This window comes from Staurois parvus, unplaced genomic scaffold (genome assembly GCF_062004578.1).
Source record: "Staurois parvus isolate SC_StPar_1 unplaced genomic scaffold, SC_StPar_1.0 ptg000482l, whole genome shotgun sequence".
Classification (NCBI taxonomy): Eukaryota; Metazoa; Chordata; class Amphibia; order Anura; family Ranidae; genus Staurois; species Staurois parvus.
In genome coordinates this window covers 97,280-110,963 of record NW_028318278.1, presented here as the reverse complement: position 1 = coordinate 110,963, position 13,684 = coordinate 97,280, and the positions used below count along the sequence as shown (strand labels likewise).

Genomic DNA, 13,684 nt, shown 5'->3' with positions numbered 1-13,684 from the left:
GTGTGTGTGTATATAGATTGTAAGCTCGAAAGAGCAGGGCCCTCGATCCCCTCATGTATCACATTGTATTGGTATTGTTCTGTCACATGTTCTGTCCCCCTTTGTAATGTACAGCGCTGAGCGAACTATCAGCGCTTTATAAATACTGTATAATAATAATAATATATAGATATATATGATATATATATGGGCAGCACAGTGGCTAAGTGGTTAGCGCTTCCGCCTGACAGTACTCGGGTCGTTGGTTTGAATCCCAACCACGGCACCACCTGCCTGGAGTTTGCATGTTCTCCCTGCATGCATTTCTTCTGGGTTTCCTCCCACACTCCAAAGACATGCTGGGAGGTTAATTGGATCCCAAAATGGCCCTAGTGTGTATGGATGGATGGGAATTAGGGACCTTAGATTGTACGCTCCTCAGGGGCGGGGACTGATGTGAACGTACAATAACACAATCATCAGTCCCTCCCCTCATGCCAGGGTACTCGGTGTAATCCTAGACTCCCATCTGTCCTTTCACCCCAAAATCCAATCACTGTCCAAATCTTGTAGACTTCACCTCCGCAACATCTCCAACCTCCGCAACACCTCCAACCTCCGCAACATCTCCAACCTCCGCAACACCTCCAAGATACACCCGTTCCTAACCTCGGAAACCATTAAGTAACTTATTCCCTCACCTGGTTATCTCTCGCCTTGACTATTGTAACTCCCTCCTCATTGGCCGACCTCATCGCAGGCTATCCCCTCTTCAGTCTATCATGAATGCTGCTGCCAGAATCATCCACCTTACTAACCGTTCTGTATCTGCCACCCCTCTCTGCCAATCCCTCCACTGGCCTCCACTCAGTATCCTCCACCCCTCTCTGCCAATCCCTCCACTGGCCTCCATTCAGTGTCCTCCACCCCCCTCTGCCAATCCCTCCACTGGTCTCCATTCAGTGTCCTCCACCCCCCTCTGCCAATCCCTCCACTGGCCTCCACTCAGTATCCTCCACCCCTCTCTGCCAATCCCTCCACTGGCCTCCATTCAGTGTCCTCCACCCCCCTCTGCCAATCCCTCCACTGGCCTCCATTCAGTGTCCTCCACCCCTCTCTGCCAATCCCCCCACTGGCCTCCACTCAGTGTCCTCCACCCCTCTCTGCCAATCCCTCCACTGGACTCCCGTTGCCCAACAGATAAAATTCAAAACATTAACAATAACGTATAAAGCCATTTATCTCAAATTACAAACTCCTCTGGATCAGGGGGGTCTATAAACTTTATAAACAAAGGGCCGGTTTACTGTCCCTCAGACCTTAGGAAATTTGGAGTGCTCAGTGGGAGTAGTAAATCTCCCAGCGTTAGTAGGAGTAAAAAAATAAAGAAAGAAATAATGCTTGTAGTCAGTGGAAGGAGAGGAATAGCGCCCCATCGTTGGTGTCAGTGGGAGGAATAGTGCCCCATCGTTGGTGTCAGTGGGAGGAATAGTGCCCCATCACTGGTGTCAGTGGGAGGAATAGTGCCCCATCATTGGTGTCAGTGGAGGAATAGTGCCCCATCATTGGCGTCAGTGGGAGGAATAGTGCCCCATCATTGGTGTCAGTGGTAGAAATAGTGCCCCATCATTGGTGCCAGTGGGAGGAATAGTGCCCCATCATTGGTGTCAGTGGTAGGAATAGTGCCCCATCATTGGTGCCAGTGGGAGGAATAGTGCCCCATCATTGGTGTCAGTGGTAGGAATAGTGCCCCATCACTGGTGTCAGTGGGAGGAATAGTGCCCCATCATTGGTGTCAGTGGTAGGAATAGTGCCCCATCACTGGTGTCAGTGGGAGGAATAGTGCCCCATCACTGGTGTCAGTGGGAGGAATAGTGCCCCATCATTGGTGTCAGTGGAGGAATAGTGCCCCATCATTGGTGTCAGTGGTAGAAATAGTGCCCCATCATTGGTGTCAGTGGTAGGAATAGTGCCCCATCATTGGTGTCAGTGGGAGGAATAGTGCCCCATCATTGGTGTCAGTGGGAGGAATACTGCCCCATCACTGGTGTCAGTGGGAGGAATAGTGCCCCATCATTGGTGTCAGTGGGAAGAATAGTGCCCCATCACTGGTGTCAGTGGGAGGAATAGTGCCCCATCACTGGTGTCAGTGGGAGGAATAGTGCCCCATCATTGGTGTCAGTGGGAGGAATAGTGCCCCATCATTGGTGTCAGTGGGAGGAATAGTGCCCCATCATTGGTGTCATTGGGAGGAATAGAGCCCCATCACTGGTGTCAGTGGGAGGAATAGTGCCCCATCATTGGTGTCAGTGGGAGGAATAGTGCCCCATCATTGGTGTCAGTGGGAGGAATAGTGCCCCATCATTGGTGTCAGTGGGAGGAATAGTCCCCCATCATTGGTGTCAGTGGGAGGAATAGTGCCCCATCATTGGTGTCAGTGGGAGGAATAGTGCCCCATCATTGTTGTCAGTGGGAGGAATAGTGCCCCATCATTGGTGTCATTGGGAGGAATAGTGCCCCATCATTGGTGTCATTGGGAGGAATAGTGCCCCATCATTGGTGTCAGTGGGAGGAATAGTGCCCCATCATTGGTGTCAGTGGGAGGAATAGTGCCCCATCATTGGTGTCAGTGAGAGGAATAGTGCCCCATCATTGGTGTCAGTGGGAGGAATAGTGCCCCATCTCTGGTGTCAGTGGGAGGAATAGTGCCCCATCATTGGTGTCATTGAGAGGAATGCTGCCCCATTATTGGTGTCAGTGGGAGGAATAGTGCCCCATCATTGGTGTCAGGGGGAAGAATTATGCTCCATCATTGGTGTCAGTGGGATGAACAGTGCCCCATCATTGGTGTCAGTGGGATGAATAGTGCCCCACCCTTGGTATTAGTTGGAGGAATAGTGCCCAATTGTTTATATCACTGGGAGGAATTGTGCCATCATTGGTGTCAATGGAAGGAAAAATGCCCCATAGTTGGTGCAAATGCACCTTGTTGGTGTCAGTGGGAGGAATAGTATCCCGAGGGCCGTAGTTTGGAGACCACGGCTCTGGATCAATTGTGGGTGTAGGATTATAACTTTTTATTTTTGGTTGAACTAGATGGACCTTTGTCTTTTTTCAGCCAGACTAACTATGTACGGTATGTGTATATATCAGGGACTGACAACTCATGGGGCCCCCAGGCAATAGAGGATCATGGGGCCCCTGTGTCCTCACCCAAACTAAAAAAAAGCCTATGAAAAAGGTACCAGGGGCATCTCATGGGGCCCCTACTGACCCCGGGCCCTCAGGCAGTGCCCGAGTTTCCAAATGGTCAGTCCGCCCCTGTATATATATATATATAGGCACTGTTTGTGGAAACGACAAAAATGAGTTTCTCTTCAGCCTCCTGTGGCGCCCTCATTGACCCCGAATCCACCGCTGCCCTGGGACGTGCTCTCAGCCGTGGGTGACGCTATGGGCGGCGGTAGGTCGGCGGTGACGGGGTTAACGCATTCTCTGCTTTCACACAAGTGCTGAGTCAGTGCAGAAGAATTTTCTCTCTGAGTGTAGTTGGGGGGGGGGGGGGGGTATTACGGTAATGTGGAAACCTTCCTTCCCTCCCTCGCTCTCCCCGGGGATCGCGTGCAGATGCCGATATTTACCTGATGCCAAAAGAGAGCGAGGCAGACAAGAAGGGGACAAGGTGCAGCTGGGTGTAATTGCGGTTTTGCGAGCAAGGGCGGAACCCCGAGCCAAGCGAGGATCTGAGCACGCAAAGGAACAATGCAGCTATTCTTGTGCGATCCAGGAAAGGAACGGGTCTGGGAAAAATAGTTGGCTCGCGTCCGTACACCTGAATCGCTTCAAGCCGGAACTGGCCCCGCTGCGCCGAGTGGAGCGCGAATGTCTCACCGACGCCTCGCATTTCTTTGCTCAGCCTCTGTCCTCACAGGGGAACGTGAACTCCGGCACAGTTATACGTTTCTTACAAATTGTTACAATGTATCTGAAGCGCAAACCTTTTTTTTTTCGTTTTCTTTTTTTTAGTTTTGGATAAAGCGGGGAAGCGTTAGAGCCTCTGTCAGGTTTTATTGCCCTTTCTGTCCCCACTGGGGAGAGTCGCCCCCCGGGGGCGGACTGATAACTCATGGGGCCCCCGGGCAATAGGGGATCATGGGGCCCCTGTGTCCTTGCTCAAACTCAAAAAAGCCTATGAAAAAGGTACCAGGGGCATCTCGTGGGGCCCCCTACTGACCCCGGGCCCTCAATAGGGGATCATGGGGCCCCTGTGTCCTTGCCCAAACTCAAAAAAGCCTATGAAAAAGGTACCAGGGGCATCTCTTGGGGCCCCCTACTGACCCCGGGCCCTCAATAGGGGATCATGGGGCCCCTGTGTCCTTGCCCAAACCCAAAAAAAACCTATGAAAAAGGTACCAGGGGCATCTCATGGGGCCCCCTACTGACCCCGAGCCCTCAATAGGGGATCATGGGGCCCCTGTGTCCTTGCCCAAACTCAAAAAAGCCTATGAAAAAGGTACCAGGGGCATCTCGTGGGGCCCCCTACTAACCCCGGGCCCTCAATAGGGGATCATGGGGCCCCTGTGTCCTTGCCCAAACCCAAAAAAACCTATGAAAAAGGTACCAGGGGCATCTCGTGGGGCCCCCTACTGACCCCGGGCCCTCAATAGGGGATCATGGGGCCCCTGTGTCCTTGCCCAAACCCAAAAAAACCTATGAAAAAGGTACCAGGGGCATCTCATGGGGCCCCCTACTGACCCCGGGCCCTCAATAGGGGATCATGGGACCCCTGTGTCCTTGCCCAAACCCAAAAAAGCCTATGAAAAAGGTACCAGGGGCATCTCGTGGGGCCCCCTACTGACCCCGGGCCCTCAATAGGGGATCATGGGGCCCCTGTGTCCTTGCCCAAACCCAAAAAAGCCTATGAAAAAGGTACCAGGGGCATCTCGTGGGGCCCCCTACTGACCCCGGGCCCTCAATAGGGGATCATGGGGCCCCTGTGTCCTTGCCCAAACCCAAAAAAACCTATGAAAAAGGTACCAGGGGCATCTCGTGGGGCCCCCTACTGACCAGTACCCGAGTTTCCAAATGGTCAGTCTGCCCCTGGTCAACCCTATCTTTGGTGACGACAAATCCAAAATATGGAGTTGTCGGCAGAGTAGGAAGTGAGGAGAAATCTCCTAATGGGGCCACGTGTTCTGGGTACAGAATTCTTCAGTTTGGAGAGATTTCCTCTGACTTCCTGGTGACTGCAGGACAGGAAGTGAAGTGAATTCTCCACAATGCGAACATTTTGACAAAATATTTAAAACTAGACCAAGATAATAGCGATTGTAAAGGCAGAAGGTTTTTTTATTTCACCTTCATGCAATCTATGTGTCCTGTTCTCCCCCGTCCCCCAACCCCCCCAACACTTACCTGAACCCCCTCTCGATCCAGCAATGTGCATGAGAGCCTCGGCTGTCCCAGGACTCCCTCTGCTCATTGGCTGAGACAAAGCGGGAGCCTGCTGTCAATCACAGCCAGTGAGGAGAGAGCAGGCCGAGCTGCGGCTCTATGTGTCTTATGGACACGCAGAGAGGGGTTCTGGAACGAGTACGCACCAGTACCCAGAGCAAGCGACTTGGGAGGCAGTGGAGGAGCCAGCAGAGGACCCAAGAAAAGGAAGATCAGGGCTGCTGTTTGTTATTAAGAAAAAAACAAAAAACTTTAATATCACTTTAAGACCAAGACAAGAGCAGACCAGACAAGGACCAGGCCAAGATCAAGACCCAGACCAAAACCCAGACCACTTCAAAACTAAGACTCAGGCCAAGACAAAACCAGACCAGACCCAGATTAAGACTAAGACCACAAGCAGGCCATGATTAAGAGTATGACCAAGAACAAGACCAGGCCAGGATTAAGACCAAGACCTAGACCAGACCAAAATTAAGACTAAGACCAGGAACAACACCAGGCCAAGATTAGGACTAAGACCACAACCAGGCCACGATTTTACACAAAATTAAGACTACGAACAAGAACAAGACCAGACCAAGATTAAGACTAGGCCATAATTAAGACCTATACCAAGACCAAGACAAAACCAGACCAGACCCAGATTAAGACTAAGACCACAAGCAGGCCATGATTAAGAGTATGACCAAGAACAAGACCAGGTCAATATTAAGACCAAGAACATGCAAAGACTAAGCCCCAGCCCAAGACCAGACCACGATTAAGACCAAGAACAAGACCAGGCCAGGAATAAGACCTATCCCAAGACCAAGACAAAACCAGACCAGACCCAGGACAGTGTTGTGCTCCATGAGCCCGTTTGTCAGACAGCTCAGCAAGTTCGGTGACCTCACTTTCCTCCACTGCATTTAGACAATACAACTTGGTCACCAGGCTGTTGATTGGAGAAGCAGCACACTTAAGAGGTCATCACTCTACTCCCACCCTGTAATGTTCATAGAGGGGGGATGGCAACACATGTGGATGCAGAAGAGACCTAATTGGCTCAGATCTCTGCCCCTCCCAGTCTGAGTGCTGCTGTGCAGGAAGGAGGTTGGTATTTGGGCATGCTTATCATTTGGAGGTACTTATAGTCGATTTATGAGAATATACATTGTATTTGTTTCTAGACACACATAAATATATATATATATAAGCCCCATTCAGTTTTATATACAGTTAGTGCTTGAATCTGTTTTTACTTTAGCTTCTTCTGCAGCAACATTCTTCTCCGACCGTCTCCTAGAACATCTCCTGCACTGAATATCATATGCAACTGCTTGTTATATGTGACATCCGGCCTCCCCTTCAGTCTTGCACAGGTGTACCGGCTCCTCCCCTCTGTCTTTGACAGGTGTACCGGCTCCTCCCCTTCAGTCTTGCACAGGTGTACCGGCTCCTCCCCTTCAGTCTTTGACAGGTGTACCGGCTCCTCCCCTTCAGTCTTGCACAGGTGTGCCGGTTCCTCCCCTTTAGACTTGCACACATGTGCCGGCTCCTCCCCTTCAGTCTTGCACAGGTGTACCGGCTCCTCCCCTTCAGTCTTGCACAGGTGTACCGGCTCCTCCCCTTCAGTCTTGCACAGGTGTACCGGCTCCTCCCCTCTGTCTTTGACAGGTGTACCGGCTCCTCCCCTTCAATCTTGCACAGGTGTACCGGCTCCTCCCCTTCAGTCTTTGACAGGTGTACCGGCTCCTCCCCTTCAGTCTTGCACAGGTGTGCCGGTTCCTCCCCTTCAGACTTGCACACATGTGCCGGCTCCTCCCTTTCAGTCTTGCACAGGTGTACCGGCTCCTCCCCTTCAGTCTTGCACAGGTGTACCGGCTCCTCCCCTTCAGTTTTGCACAGATGTAATGGCTCCTCCCCTTCTGTCTTGCACAGGTGTAATGGCTCCTCCCCTTCAGTCTTGCACAGGTGTACCGGCTCCTCCTCTTCAGTCTTGCACAGGTGTACCAGATCCTCCCCTTCAGTCTTGCACAGGTGTACCGGCTCCTCCCCTTCAGTCTTGCACAGGTGTACCGGCTCCTCCTCTTCAGTCTTGCACAGGTGTACCGTCTCCTCCCCTTCAGTCTTTGACAGGTGTTCCGGCTCCTCCCCTTCAGTCTTGCACAGGTGTACCGGCCCCTCCCCTTCAGTCTTGCACAGGTGTACCGGCTCCTCCCCTTCAGACTTGCACAGGTGTACCGGCCCCTCCCCTTCAGCCTTTGACAGGTGTGTCGGCTCCTCCCCTTCAGTCTTGCACAGGTGTGTCGGCTCCTCCCCTTCAGCCTTGCACAGGCGTTGCGGCTCCTCCCCTTCAGCCTTGCACAGGTGTACCGGCTCCTCCCCTTCAGCCTTGCACAGGTGTACCGGCTCCTCCCCTTCAGCCTTGCACAGGTGTACCGGCTCCTCCCCTTCAGTCTTGCACAGGTGTACTGGCTCCTCCCCTTCAGCCTTGCACAGGTGTACCGGCTCCTCCCCTTCAGTCTTGCACAGGTGTGCCGACTCCTCCCCTGGACTGAAATGTCTTACTCTGATGTCACTGTGAGCTTCTTACAATGTGCAGCCAGTCATCTGCCTCATTTCCTGGCTGGAGGACGTCCAGCATCATCTAGCCATTTCCTCCCCAGCCTGACTGTCCCTGGCCCCGCCCTTTTCATTCATTGTATTTCAGTTTTTCCAATCATGGAGGTCCAGTATCACATGCGTGTTCCGCATGCCAATGCAGCCTGCCCGGAAACATGCACTCCTCCAGGACCAACACCCAACACCAAGGCATTTTGATATTTGCATTATTCCTCCCACTGATTGCATCAGGGCTGAGGGCTCTTTGGAGGAGCACTGAGTCAAGGGGGGCTGTGATGTTTCTAGGAAGCTATGTACAGCACCTTGCCTGTCTCTCCCACCAGCCATGATCTGCCTGCATTGCATAGAGAAGCACAGAGACCCAGTGATGACATCACTGAATTTAAAATAAAATAGGTCATGGAAATGGAAACGTTTTGTTGGACATTTCGTTAGAATCGCTTCTCGGCCTTTTGGCTAAGATCAAGTGTAGTATCTGTTCTTATCAGTGTCCAGTGGGGGTGCTCCCGACCACTCTGTCTTTGTGGGGTTGGTTGGATAGTACCCTCACTGGTATGATGGGGGTCCGGAAGGCTGGACCGGAGGGACAGAAACCGGGGAGCGCCATGATTCGTTCTGGGGCCTCGGGAGTAATTCCTCTGGGAAGGCTGGAAAGACCCAGTACCTCCTGATTTGGACGGATCTACCTTGGTCTGGCCAGGGGCTGGGGACGCAAAAAGTCCGCAAACTCAGTGCCCCCTGGGGAAGACGCTCTCAGGGGTGTCACTAGTAACACTTGGGTGTGGGACCCCACGGTGTGAAAATGACACATGGCCACTGTTTTTACACATCTTTTTGCACAGCGCCCTAAGGACCAGGTCTTTTGGCTAAGTCCAGGGCAATTTTTGCTACGGGCCTCAGGGCCTGGTCTGTGCACAATTCGGCACGGTACCACTTTTTTATTTTTTCTTTCTCTTTATTTATTATGCACTTCCCACGTTTGTCACTTTTTTTGCTCTTATGTGTGTGTTTTTCACGGATGGAGGGTGTGGGTCCTCGGGCCTACCCTGAAGTCTAGGGGGAGGATGTGTGGCCATACGGTTCCTTCCTCCCCTGATCCCTAGGGGACTCTTCTTCGGGAGAGTCCCCTTGCCTAGTACTGGATGTCCGGCTTCGGCTGGGCATAGGGAACGGTGGTCCACCAGGCCTTTTGGCCAGGAGGACCAATTGGGAACCTTGTCCCCGTCAGGAGCTTCGTGCCCCGGGGGATCAGGGTAAGCGGTCCAAGCCCCTTTAGGGGTAGGACACAGCACACCCCTAAGTGCACTTTTTCGTGTGGTGTTTTGCACTTGCACTTTTTTTCTGAACACTTACGGGTTTTTTCGTTATAGTTGCACGTTTGCGGAAAAAAAAAAAAAAAAAAAAATTTCGTTAGAATGTGGATGAGAGGGGAGGAAAAATATAGGCAGACTAAACTGCAGCTTAGCACCCACTTTGATCGTGCGACTTCCAGTGAAGGTATTCCGCCTTCAGGTGAGACTTGTAAGACACGGATGTCTATGCAAGGCAGGTGCAGGCGGTGCGCTCCGCACCGGGTGACACCAACCCTAGGGACGCCTCTGACCTGAAGAAGTGCATGCGCTACTTTAGAAATCGCTGCGGCTCCGGTCTAGTCGGAATCACACAGATATGACTGCGCCAATAGGGTGCAACTTGCCGACCGGGGGGGGGGTTCTTGCCAGGGGCTACCATTGGGGCCCCCCTATTTCTAGTACATTGACTGGTACATAGGCGCTCCACATCACATTTCTCAGCAGCAAGTCATTCCTGGTCTTCACGTAGTTATTGAATCCCTGAATTCACGTCTGAAATACACCCCCAGTGTGAGCCTATGAAGCCCCCCCCCCCCGTCCAGAACCCCCCCATGGGGACTCCGCAGCCTTCCTTCTCTCTCTGGACGGCTTGAAGGAAAACTTCTCTCCTATTAAAGAATTTTTGGATTTGGTGCTCGTAACGGTCACATGACCAGCAAATTCATTTCTCTTCAAATCTCTTTTCCATTTCCAGTAAAACCGTCTGCCGTGTCCCCAATGTGCCGAAAATCTGAGTTCTGCTCGATGGTAATTTTACTCTACTCCCAAAACTTCCCGCATTACCGCCCCCCTCCCCTCCCCCCACTAATGCAATGGGCTCCTGGCTTTTCTCAGATATCGGCACAGAGCTTGGGGGGAAATTGTACACATCCCCAGCAATGTCCTAAAGCTTTCCGCAGGCTGAGTATGTAAAGAAGAGGAGCCGTGTGTATATACAGTATATAGATGGATGGATGGATGGATGGATGGATGGATACATCTATATATATATACACACATTATATTGCCCCAGGTATTGGGCCGCCGGCCTTTCCCCACACATGACCTTTAATGGCCCCCCAGTCTTAGTTCGTAGGGTTCAATATTGAGTTGGCCCCGCCCTTTCCACTAACATGACCTTTAATGGCCCCCCAGTCTTAGTCCGTAGGGTTCAATATTGAGTTGGCCCCGCCCTTTCCACGCACATGACCTTTAATGGCCCCCCAGTCTTAGTCCGTAGGGTTCAATATTGAGTTGGCCCCGCCCTTTCCACGCACATGACCTTTAATGGCCCCCCAGTCTTAGTCCGTAGGGTTCAATATTGAGATGGCCCCGCCCTTTCCATGCACATGACCTTTAATGGCCCCTCCCAGTCTTAGTTCGTAGGGTTCAATATTGAGTTGGCCCCGCCCTTTCCACACACATGACCTTTCATGGCCCCCCCAGTCTTAGTCCGTAGGGTTCAATATTGAGTTGGCCCCGCCCTTCCCACGCACATGACCTTTAATGGCCCCCCAGTCTTAGTCTGTAGGGTTCAATATTGAGTTGGCCCCGCCCTTCCCACGCACATGACTTTTAATGGGCCCCCAGTCTTAGTCCGTAGGGTTCAATATTGAGTTGGCCCCGCCCTTCCCACACACATGACCTTTAATGGCCCCCCAGTCTTAGTCCATAGGGTTCAATATTGAGTTGGCCCCGCCCTTTGCAGCTATAACAGCTTCAACTCTTCTGGGAAGGCCCCCCACAAGGTTTAGGAGGGTGTCTATGGGAAGGTTGGACCATTCTTCCAGAAGCACATTTGTCAGGTCAGGCACTGATGTCGGGGGAGGAGGCCTGGCTCGCAGTCTCCGCCCTAATTCATCCCAAAGGTGTTCTATGGGGTTGAGGTCAGGACTCTGTGCAGGACAGTCAAGTTCCTCCACCCCAAACTGGCTCCTCCATGTCTTTATGGACCTTGCTTTGTGCACTGGGGGGCAGTCATGTTGGAACAGGAAGGGGCCATCCCCAAACTCCTCCCACAGAGTTGAGAGCATGAAATTGTCCAATAGGTCGCCTTAAGAGTTACCTTCACTGGAACTAGGGGGCCAACCCAACCCCTGAAAACCACCCCCGCCATAATCCCCCCTCCACCAAACTTTACACTTGGCACAATGCAGTCAGGCAAGTACCGTTCTCCTGGCCACCACCAAACCCAGACATGTCCATCAGATTGCCAGACAGAGAAGCGTGATTGGTCACTCCAGAGAACACGTCTCCCCTGCTCTAGAGTCCAGTGGCAGCATGCTTTACACCACGGCATCCGACGCTTTGCATTGCACTTGGTGATGGAAGGATTGGATGCAGCTGCTCGGCCATGGAAACCCATTCCATGAAGCTCTCTACGCACTGTTGTTGGGCTCATCTGAAGGCCACACCAAGTTTGGAGGTCTTTAGCTATTGACTCTGCAGACAGTTGGCGACTTCTGCGCACTGTGCGCTTCAGCATGCGCTGACCCCGCCCTGTCATGTGACGTGGCCTACCACTTGGTGGCTGAGTGGCTGTTGTTCCCAGTGGCTTCCACCTTGTTATAATCCCACTAACAGCTGAGCGTGGAATATTTAGTAGCCAGGAAATGTCACGGATGGACTTATTGCCCAGGTGGCCACCTATCACGGGACCACGCTTGGAGTCACTGAGCTCCTGAGAGCGACCCATTCTTTCACCAATGTTTGTGGAAGCCGTCTGCATGCCTAGGGGCTTGATTGTATACACCTGTGTCCATGGGGGGGATTGGAACACCTGAATCACATGATATGGAGGGGATTGGAACACCTGAATCACATGATATGGAGGGGATTGGAACACCTGAATCACATGATATGGAGGGGATTGGAGCACCTGAATCACATGATTGGGAGGGGATTGGAACACCTGAATCACAAGATATGGAGGGGATTGGAACACCTGAATCACATGACATGGAGGGGATTGGAACACCTGAATCACATGATTGGGAGGGGATTGGAACACCTGAATCACATGATATGGAGGGGATTGGATCACCTGAATCACATGATTGGAGGGGATTGGAACACCTGAATCACATGATTGGGAGGGGATTGGGACACCTGAATCACATGATTGGGAGGGGATTGGAACACCTGAATCATATGATATGGAGGGGATTGAAACACCTGAATCACATGATATGGAGGGAATTGGAACACCTGAATCACATGATATGGAGGGCGGGACCAATACTTTTGGCAATATAGTTTGTATATATATATTATACATACACACACTGTATGGGGTGGATTGTGCATTCTACAAGTTCTTCAGAACTTTGTAAATTAATTGAAACTTCGCTTTGCAAAGAACACCCAATCACATGTAAGGAAAATAAAAAAAACAGCATTTTTGTCACTATAGGTGTCGCTTAAAAGGTGACATCTACAGAAACATCTTCCATGGTCAGCTGTCACTCTGTATACAACCTTCTGACTTCCCATTGACCCAGCTTCACTTTCTGCCCCCAGTGATCAGACTGTACATTGTAACTTTGTAGAAGGAGGAGGAACCCTTCTGACTCCCCGCTGACCCGCTTTCACTTTTTACATGCTGCCGCCCCGAGGCGTGATCAATCAATATCTGGAGGTGAGCTGATCAGAGAAGACAAGGAACTGCAGAGATTAACCCTCGCCACTCCGAGAATCTGCAGAAAACACAAAACAAAGATCCTCCACACCGGACCGACTTTTCCAAGATCGGCTGTGGTGGGATTTTATAGATCGCTTCTGGTCACCTGTGCAACAAACATCTGTGAATTCTGAGAGAAACTGATCAATCGTTCACATTTGTAGGGGATCAACATTTCCGCAGTCTCTGGTCATCCCCTGTACTGTGTCTGCAGTCTCTGACCGTCTCCTGTACTATGTCCGCAGTCTCTGACCATCTCCTGTACTATGTCCGCAGTCTCTGACCCTCTCCTGTACTATGTCTGCAGTCTCTGACCCTCTCCTGTACTATGTCCGCAGTCTCTGACCATCTCCTGTACTATGTCCGCAGTCTCTGACCATCTCCTGTACTGTGTCCGCAGTCTCTGACCCTCTCCTGTACTATGTCTGCAGTCTCTGACCGTCTCCTGTACTATGTCCGCAGTCTCTGACCATCTCCTGTACTATGTCCGCAGTCTCTGACCGTCTCATGTACTATGTCTGCAGTCTCTGACCGTCTCCTGTAGTATGTCTGCAGTCTCTGACCGTTTCCTGTACTATGTCCGCAGTCTCTGGTCGTTTCCTGTACTATGTCCGCAGTCTCTGGTCGTCTCCTG

General features: G+C 51.7%; 1 pseudogene; it reads left to right on the top strand.

Annotated features, from left to right (window-relative positions):
- The first annotated feature begins 8,476 nt into the window (after positions 1–8,476).
- LOC149452310 (U2 spliceosomal RNA) lies at positions 8,477–8,633 on the top strand (annotated as a pseudogene).
- The last annotated feature ends 5,051 nt before the right edge of the window (positions 8,634–13,684 follow it).